We start from the raw sequence: 9706 nt of genomic DNA on the forward strand, positions 1-9706 counted from the left end.
GGGAGAGAGATAGAAACATCAATGATGAGAGAGAATCATTGATCGGCTGCCTCCTGCATGCCTCCCACTGGGGATCGAGCCTGCAAGCGGAGCATGTGCCCTTGACTGGAATTGAACCGGGGACCCCCCCAGTCCGCAGGCAAACGCTCTACCCACTGAGCAAAATGAGCTAGGGCCAAACATTTGCTTTTTCATCTCCATGTGAATTGCCTTCCTGCCCTTTGACTTCCCAAACCACTACCCACCCCTTCTCCTTAGTTCAAGATGGCACATAAGCTTCAACTGCCCAATTTGTCCTTGGATCCCATATTCTTATGGAATGCCCGTATGTACATATGTAATTATATTTGCTTTACTTTCTCCTGTTAATCTGTTTTATGTCAGTTTCATTCTTAGGCCCAGCCAGAAGGACTGAGAGGGAAAAGAGGAGGAATTTCCCCCTCCCCCATAGAGGGAAGGCATGTTCTAAAATTTGAATGTCACAATTGTACAGCTTTGGAGGTTTATTAAAAATCGTTCAACTGTATGCTTATAAGGTATACGTAGGATGGTATATACATTATACCTCAGTAAAACTGTAAAAAAATAAAAAAGAACAAAAGTGCCCTAACAGGTTTGGCTCAGTGGATAGAGCGTCAGCCTGCGGACTCAAGGGTCCCAGGTTCAATTCCTGTCAAGGGCATGTACCTTGGTTGCGGGCACATCCCCAGTAGGGAGTGTGCAGGAGGCAGCTGATCGATGTTTCTCTCTCATCGATGTTTCTCTCTCATAGATGTTTTTAACTCTCTATCCCTGTCCCTTCCTCTCTGTAAAAAATCAATAAAATATATTTAAAAAAATAAAAATAAAATAAAAATAGAAAAGCAGAAAGCAGGATCAAGGAAGGGCAGAGAGTTTCTCCTCCTGTGTCATTCTTAAAAAAAAAAAAGGAATAAAAGTTACAATTGAAATGCTGTAATAAGCTATGAAAATCTACTATTGGAGCCAAATGTATCCTATAAGGAAGGGGACCAGGAATCTAGATTTTTGGTGTTTAGTGTGATGGGCTGATTCACTCTGCTTCTACAGAGCACTGTACGTAGAATTTGGAAAGAAATCGCTCCAAAACTTTGGGGTCCATGTTTGATGCAAATATCCAGAACCAACTTTCAGAAACAGAGGCCCTAACTGCCATAGCGAAAGATGTGTAATTGTGATTTATATTTTGTAGTTAAATAGAAAAAAAAGCATAAGAAAGGAAACTAATTTGATGAAGAACCAGACTATAGTTCAAGCTATTGATTATGGAGCCAGATAGAGATAACGTGATGAGAGATTGCAAACAATTTCACCTCACCTATTGAAAAGAAACACTTGCTACTAACTTTTATAATTGCATTTAAAAAATTGTGTTGAATCTTTTTTTAATAACGGACTTCTGAAGTTCAGTTATTTATATGTGGAACCAAATTCCATTAAGTGGTGCGTGGATGCTGAATGTATAAAAAAACATAGAGTTAAGGAAATGCTCTCTATTCCAACTGTAATAGAAGCCTGAAGCTTAATTTATCTTTGTCAGCAGTCTTTCTTCCCAAATGTATTTCTTGCCTTCCTCCTACCACACATCTCTGCTTATTATGAATTTCCACCCAGTCTTAAAGACTTAGCTCAAATGATACTCCGAAGCTCATTTCTTCTTGAGTTATAATTATTTGTGTAAATACATTATCAGGTATCTTGAATATAACGAACAGTGCCTTATTCATGGGGTCACCTCTAGATACACTGCACTTGATAACCTTCTCTAAATGTTTATTAAATTGAATGGAATGTATCACCCCCTGGTGGCTGGATAGAAGAAAAACAACTTTAGACTTTGCTAAAGGATGTCCTCCAATTCCTCAAACTACTGTGAATGTTGCAAGGCTCAACTTGTGAAATTCAGTACAAGAGAATTGGAGGGTGATGTTCTAAAGTTGGAATATTGTAATGTTTTCACAACTGCCCATATTAACAGTGGCTGGGGCCCTCTCTTGGTGGAAATTATCTCCCTCTTTTTTATCCATTTCCCCCCCAGTCCTTTTTCACTCTCACTTTCCCTTTTTCTCCACCATGAATCCTTTTTTAAAAAATATATACCAATTGTAATTTTTTCTTTCTTCATTTCTTGTTCTCAACTTTTCACTACTCAGTTCTTTGAAAAAAATTTTAATTAATTTCTGTTGTTTTTATTCAGTTATTTCCACTGTGTTTACACTCATTTTTGTTGTTGTTGTGTTTAATGGACACAGTGGACCAATTCCAAAATCATCCACTGATGTCCAGTTCCAGGGATGAAAGATCTCTTCAAAGATAGTGTATTGCATTTTTTTTAAAAAAATATATTGTTATTGATTGCAGAAAGGAAGAGAGAGAGAGAGAGAGAGAGAGAGAGAGAGAGAGAAACATCAATGATGAGAATCATTGATCGGCTGCCTCCTGCACATCCCCTACTGGGAATCAAGCACGCAACCCGAGCATGAGCCCTTGACTGGAATCAAACCCAGGACCCTTTATTCCACAGGCTGATGCTCTATCCACTGAGCCAAACCAGCTAGGGTGTGTATTGCATTTTTATTAACTTCTTTTCCAAGACTGTTTCCCATTAAAAAAAATATTTGAACGAGTCTGCTTAAAGTGAACATATAGGTGTTAGAATGATCTCAGCTGGTCATGAGCACAACCAAAAAGCAGAGTGAGAATGAACACTTGTCTAAGATCACAGATATTCAGTCTGATCTTTCTATCAGTGCACCAATCCATGCACAAAGCTGATTTATGATGTACTGGGCCTATGGTTTTCTTTCAGGAGTCTGTAATCACTCATTTCTTTACGTTTAGTGATACGATGAATGTAATTGCTAAAAACTTACCTGGCATGATAGAACATTAAAACACAGAGAATTAGAGGTGATCTAACCTAAATTCTTTATTTAACAAATGATGAAATGGAGGCTCAGAAGTGAAATGACTTACCCGATGTTGCGCTGTTTAATTATGCTTCCCAAACTTAACTGTTGGTAGAATTAAAACTTGAAACTATAAAATATTGCAGTAGCTTTGGCAACATATTCTAATTACCAAAAACCAACAAGCGATAACATCTATATATGGCTCTTATAATGCCAGGAAAAACCCTTTTAATGTTTTAATTATCCCACGAAACCTCTTAAGCATTCCCTAATTAAGCTTCTACCACAATTGGCTTTTAAATTCTGGATTAGTCCGGTGAGGCTGCCATAACAGAATACCACAAACCGGGTGGCTTAAACAACAGAAATTTATTTTCTCATAGGACTGGAGGCTGGAAATCCAAGATCAAAGTGTTAGCAGGTTTGGTTCTCCCTAAGGCCACGCTCTTTAGCTTGCAGAGGGCGTCCTTCTCGCTGTGTCCTCACTCGGCCCTTCCTCTATGTCTGTGCACACACATCCTGGTATCTCTTGCTCTCCATGTGTATTTATTAATTTTTGTGGTAAGAGCACTTAACATGATATCTGCCCCCAACAACTTTTTTTTCCAATTACTGTTTACATTCATTATTTTGTATTAGTTTCAACCCTCAACAAATTTTAAATGCAAACATGGTATTATTCACTATAGGCACGATGTTGTACACAGATCTCTAGAACTTATTTATCATGCATAACTGAAATTTATACCTGTTAAACAAATCCCCATTTCCTCCTCCTCCCCCTAGCCTCTGGAAACTACTTTTCTCCTCTGCTTCTATGAGTTTGACTACTTTAGATACCTCATATAAAGTGGAATCAAGTAGTATTTGTCCTTTTGTGACTGGCTTATTTCACTTAGCGTAATGTCCTCCAGGTTCTTCCATGTTGTTGCATATAGCAGAATTTCCTTTTTTAAGGTTGCATAATATTCCATTATGGGTATATAATATATATATATATTTTTTACACTCATGTGTCAATAGACATTTAGGTTGTTTTCATGTCATGGCTATCATGAATAAGAATTCATTGAATGTGAGAGTGCAGATATCTCTTGAGGTCCCGATTTTAATTCTTTTGGATATATACCCAGAAGTCCGATTCTTGGATCATATAGTAGTTCTATTTTTAATTTTTTGAGTAATCGTCATACTATTTTCCATAATGGCTGCATGAATTTACATTCTCACCAATAGTACACAGGGTTCCCTTTTCTCCATGTCCTCGTCAACACTTGTTCGCTTTTGTCTTTTTGGTAATAACCATCCTACCAGGTGTAAGGTGATAGCTCATTGTGGTTTCGATTTGCATTTCTCTGATGCTTGGTGATATTAAGTACCTTTTCATATGCCTCTTGGCCGTTTACATATCTTCTTTAGAGCAATGTCTATTCTAAAGTCCTTTGCTCATTTAGTAATTAGGTTATTTGTGTTTTTGATATTGAGTTCTATGAGTTCCTTGTGTATTTTGGATATTAACCACTTATCAGGTACATGGTTTGCAAATATTTTCTCCCATTATGTAGGTTGGCTTTTCATTCTGTTGATTGTATTCTATGCCATGCAGAAGCTTGTTAGTTTGATGTAGTCCCACTTGTTTATTTTTTGCTTTTGCTGCCTGCACTTTTGGTATCATATCCAAAAAATCATTGACAAGACGAATGTCAAGAAATCTCCCCCTTTTTCTTTTAGGAATTTTACAGTTTCAGATCTTATGTTTAAGTTTAATCAAGTTTGAATTGGTTTTTGTGCATGGTGTAATATAAAGGTCCAATTTCATTCCTTTGCCTGTAGCTGTTCAGTTTTCCCAGCAGTCTTTGTTTATGAGATTGTCTTTTCCCCAAGTGTATTCATGGCACCCTTGTTGATGATCAGTTCACTGTATGTGAATGGGCTTATATCTGGGCTCTCTATTCTGTTCCATATGTGTTTTTATGCCAGTACCATACTGCTTTAATTTCTGTAGCTTTGTAACATATTTTGAAATCAGAAAGTCTGATGCCTCCCGTGTTGTTCTTCTTTCTTCATATTGCTTTGCCTTTCAGGATCTTTTGGGGTTCCATATGGATTTTAGAATTCTTTTTTCTATTTCTGTAAAAATAATGTCATTGGGATTTTGTTGGGGTTAGCATTGAATCTATAGATCACTTTGGAAAGTATGAACATTTTAAACAATACTAAGCCTTCCAAGCCATGAGCATGGAATTTCTTTCCATTTATTTGTGATTTTAAAATTTTCTTCCATCAGTGTTTTATAGTTTTCCATGGACCAATCTTTCATCTCCTTGGTTACATATATTTCCAAGTATTTTAAATGGGATTGTTTTGTTAATTTCTCCTTTGAATAGTTCATTGATAGTTTATAAAAATGCAAGTAATTTTGTATCCTACCAATTTATTCAATTCATTTCTGAGTTCTAACAGTTTGTTTTTGGTGTGGAATCTTTAGGATTTCTAACACATAAGATAATGTCACTTGAGAACAGAGATAATTTTACTTCTTCCTTTCTGATTTGGACATCTTGTATTTCTTTTTCTCCTCTCATTGCTCCGACAAGCACTTGCAGAACTGTGTTGAATGGGAGTGATGAGAGTGGGGATCTTCGCCTTGTTTCTGATATTAGAGGAAAGGTTTCCATTTTTCACTGTTGAGTCTAATGTTAGCTGTGGGCATTTTATATATGGCCCTTATTATGTGGAGTAAATTCTTTCTGTAATTAGTGTATTGAGTGCTTTTAACCATGAAAGGTGTTTCTGTGGGAGAATGAGGGCCAGGACTTCCTAATCCACCATCTTATTAATGCCACTCCTCCTCCTCTTCTTAGGAAGGCCAGTGAGGGCCTCACCCTTATGGCTTCATTTAACTTTAATTACCTCTTTAGAGGCCCTACCTCATAATACAGTCAAATTTGGGGTTAGGACTTCAATATGTGAATTTGGGGACCCACACAATTCAATTAATAGAAAACCCAGTCTTTTTATCCTCAAGGTCATAGAATTTCTCTATAAATACTTGAAGAGACACATTGATTGACAATCACAATCATGAATCTTGTGTCCAAGTCCCCAGAATTATGGAATGTGAGAGCCAGAAGAGACTTAGAGGTCATAGTTCAGTGCCTTAATTTTTCAGTTGATGAAACTTAGAGCCAGAATGGGGAAGTGACTTGTGCGAGGGTTGCACAGCCACGACTAACTGGCATCCGTACCGGAACGTGGAACTCCTCATGTGGTGCAGGGCTCATGGGATTGCCATGCACCCGGCTATTTCCAATCTGATTTTACATATAATGTCACCCCTGCTATCCACCACCTTGAATTCCACCAACACATTCATTTATACCTGGGCAGATTGCAACTCAGCTCATGCCAGGCACTTCACTTGGAAGTGCATTGTCTCATTTAGTCCTCACCACAACCCTTGAGGGAGGCAGTACCATTTCCTCTTTTTATAGGTAAGGAAGTCTGAGAGGTTAAGTCACTTGCTCAAGTCTCTCTAGCTAGTGAGGAAGGCATGGATTTGAAGGTTTATGTGCCTATTACTTGAATAGCTCCTGTGTTTGCTCACTATGAAAGCCGACTCGGCTTCTTTCTCCATTCGTTATGACTTATCACTGCAGGTTCAACAACAGGTGGCAAAAGAGGACAACTACAAAGCCTCACAGGGTGTTGGAAAAAGGGTTTTTTTCTGCTTCTCGTGCACAATAGGATTGCTTGGGAAGCAAAGAGTCCCTGCAGGAGGGCCAGGGCTTTGTAGGCAGGAGGGCTAGGGGATATTTTACTGTATAACAAAATCACTTTAAGTGATTGTAAAAAAAACACACACACACTTGTCCACGATTCCTCCCCCCGCCATGTCTAAACAATATAGAAAAGTGTAAAGGAAAGGTAGATTCTCTCATCTTCCTGACCCATCCCCAATTGCATTTTCCAGAGGTAATTATTGCTACTTTTGTGTGTGTATTAAGATATATATTTTAAACACATGTAAGTAGATGTATCATCTATGTAAATTAGTGTAGGATAATGCTGTACTTATCTTTTTGAAATATACTTTTATTGATTTCAGAGAGAAAGGGAAAGGGAGAGAGAGAGAGAAAGAAACATCAATAATGAGTGAAAATCATTGATCAGCTGCCTCCTTCATGCCCCCTTCTGGGATCAAGCCCGCAACCCATGTGCCCTTGGCCAGAATTGAACCCGGGACCCTTAAGTCTGCTGGCTGATGCTCTATCCACGGAGCTAAACTGGCTAGGGCTATACTTATTATTCTGCAATGTACTTTTAATCTCTTAACAGTATGTCTTTGACATGTTTTCATATTAATATATAGAGTTCCATTTCGTTATTTTTCATGATGGCAAAATATTTCATTGTAGGACTATATCATGATTTATTTCATTATTTCTATAGCAGACTGCATAATGTCCCCCTCCCCCTCCAAAATGTCCACATTTTATTCCCTGGAACCTGTAAATGTTGTTTGAAAAATAGCCTTTGCAGAGGCGACTAAGTTAAGGATCTTTAGATGGAGAGATTATCCTGGATGATCTGGGTGGAGATTTGATACACTCTGAGGAGAAGGTGATGTGAAGACAGAGGCAGAGATTAGAGTCTGTGGATACAAGCCAAGGAGTGTCAGCGCCATTGGAAGCTGGAAGGTACAAGCGACAGATTCTATTCTAGAGCCTCCAGAGGAAGCGAGGCCCAGCTGACACTTGGATGTTGGACCAGTGCATTGATTTCAGAATTCTGGCTAACAGAACTGTGAAAGAAGAAACCTGTGCTATGTTAAGCCACCAAGTTTGTGGTAATTTGTTACAGCAGCCACAGGATGTGAATATAATTCCCTTACTGATGGACATTTAGGGTACTTATACCACTATACACAAGAGTTATAACAAATAGCCTGTATGTGTAGCTTTATCTACTTGTACGATTGTATCTGTAGGACAAATTCCGAGAAGTGGTATCTCACAGGCAAAGGATATAGACATAAAAACAAAGATTTCATCAGGCCCAAAGAGAATGTTTTATGCTTCCCAAATGGACGATATGTCAAAATGTGTGTCTTTGAATTTATAGCTTTAAATATGTTGATCATCAAATGATAAAGACTGAAACCAGATGTCCTAATCACTCAACTCAAGAGTCAACCTAAAGTACAGAGAAACATGAAAAAATAAAGCAAAAGGAAGTAATAAATAAACAGACAAAAATCAGTAAAATAGTGAATAATGACAACAAAACCAAAAAGTGTTTTAACATAACCAATGTTTCACCAATATAATCAATTAGATAGACAAACTTCTAGAAAGACTGAGCAAGAGGAAACATGCACATAAACAAATGACAAAGTCAAAAGCAGGAAATTAGATATGTTAGAGATTTAAACGCAATAAAAGAATATAAAAATATAAAAAGCAAACATCTACTTGAACGGATGTATTAGTATCTTGTGAGAGAGCGTCTCAGGGCTCTTCTATCCACATCAAAAACCACAGGCCAGATGGTTTTAGAAATGTTTTCTTTTAATCTCGCAAGGAATATGTCATCCTTACTTTGTGCAAGTTGTTTCGGAGAATAGAAAAAAGCAGAAAACCTGCTCGACTCACTTTTGAGTCTAGTGTAAGTTGGATTCAAAATCTGTCTAAGGACCGTAGAAGAGAAGATGTTTCTGGGTCTGGGTAGATCTAATTGTGGAAGTTATAAGTGATATCCGCCAAATAGTTCCAGTTCTCCCACAGCTTTCTTTCTTTCTTTTTCTTAAAAAAAAATATTTTTATTGATTTCAGGGAGGAAGGGAGAGGGAGATAGAAACATCAATGATGGGAGAGAATCATTGATTGGCTGCCTCCTACATGCCCCCCACTGGGGATCCTGCCTGACCAGGAATCGAACCATGACCTCCTGGTTCATAGGTTGACGCTCAACCACTGAGCAACACCGGCCGGCTAGCGTCTCTTAGTTTGAAGCACAGACCCCACCTGGAACCCTGAGGGGAGGTCAAGCCATGAAGCACATGTTGAATAGCCAGCCTTCAGGAAGAGCAGACATGTACCTGTACCTGAGGACACCTTTATTCAAGGACTCCTGTGCTACCTGGGTGCCATTTCTTCCTCTCTCGTCTGCCATTGCACACTGACCTTGTCCACACAGTCTGGAACTTGGCTGCCAAAGCTCCCAAGACTCCCTCCCCAAGGCTGCCACCAGGAGAGAAAGACAGTCTCTTCTCAATTCCAGATCCAAAGATTTCCAGAAAAGACTCTCAGTGGTTTGGGAAGCTGTCCATCTCAGAACGTTCAGTGGTGGCTGAAAGGTTAAAGTCTGTGGTATGAGGGCAGACTAAATGGCCTCAGATGGTGAATCAAGAACACTTGAATTTATTTAAAGAAAAGGGGTTGGGCATGGGGATATCCAAAGGGAAGGGCTGCACAACACTGAGCCAAAGGGTATTGGGTCCATGATGGCAGCAAAACAGTGAAACAAGGAAGGCCATAGAAGAAGCAACAGGAGAGCTTAGGCTGGGCTGCTTTGGCTCACTGAGAAATCAGAGAAAAGGGGTCCTTGGAGAAGTCAGGGGGTTAGCTTCATCCAATAATGCTTGTAATTGTTGGTCTTCAAACTTTTTCGCTTGACCTGGATGTTCTTTGTCTTTCAGGTCGAAATCATCACTTTCAAAGCGTTTAAACCAGCGTTCACAAGTATCTTGAGATGGAGCATGTTCACCATAAGCT

This window comes from Myotis brandtii, unplaced genomic scaffold, assembly GCF_000412655.1.
Source record: "Myotis brandtii unplaced genomic scaffold, ASM41265v1 scaffold506, whole genome shotgun sequence".
NCBI classification, from domain to species: domain Eukaryota; kingdom Metazoa; phylum Chordata; class Mammalia; order Chiroptera; family Vespertilionidae; genus Myotis; species Myotis brandtii.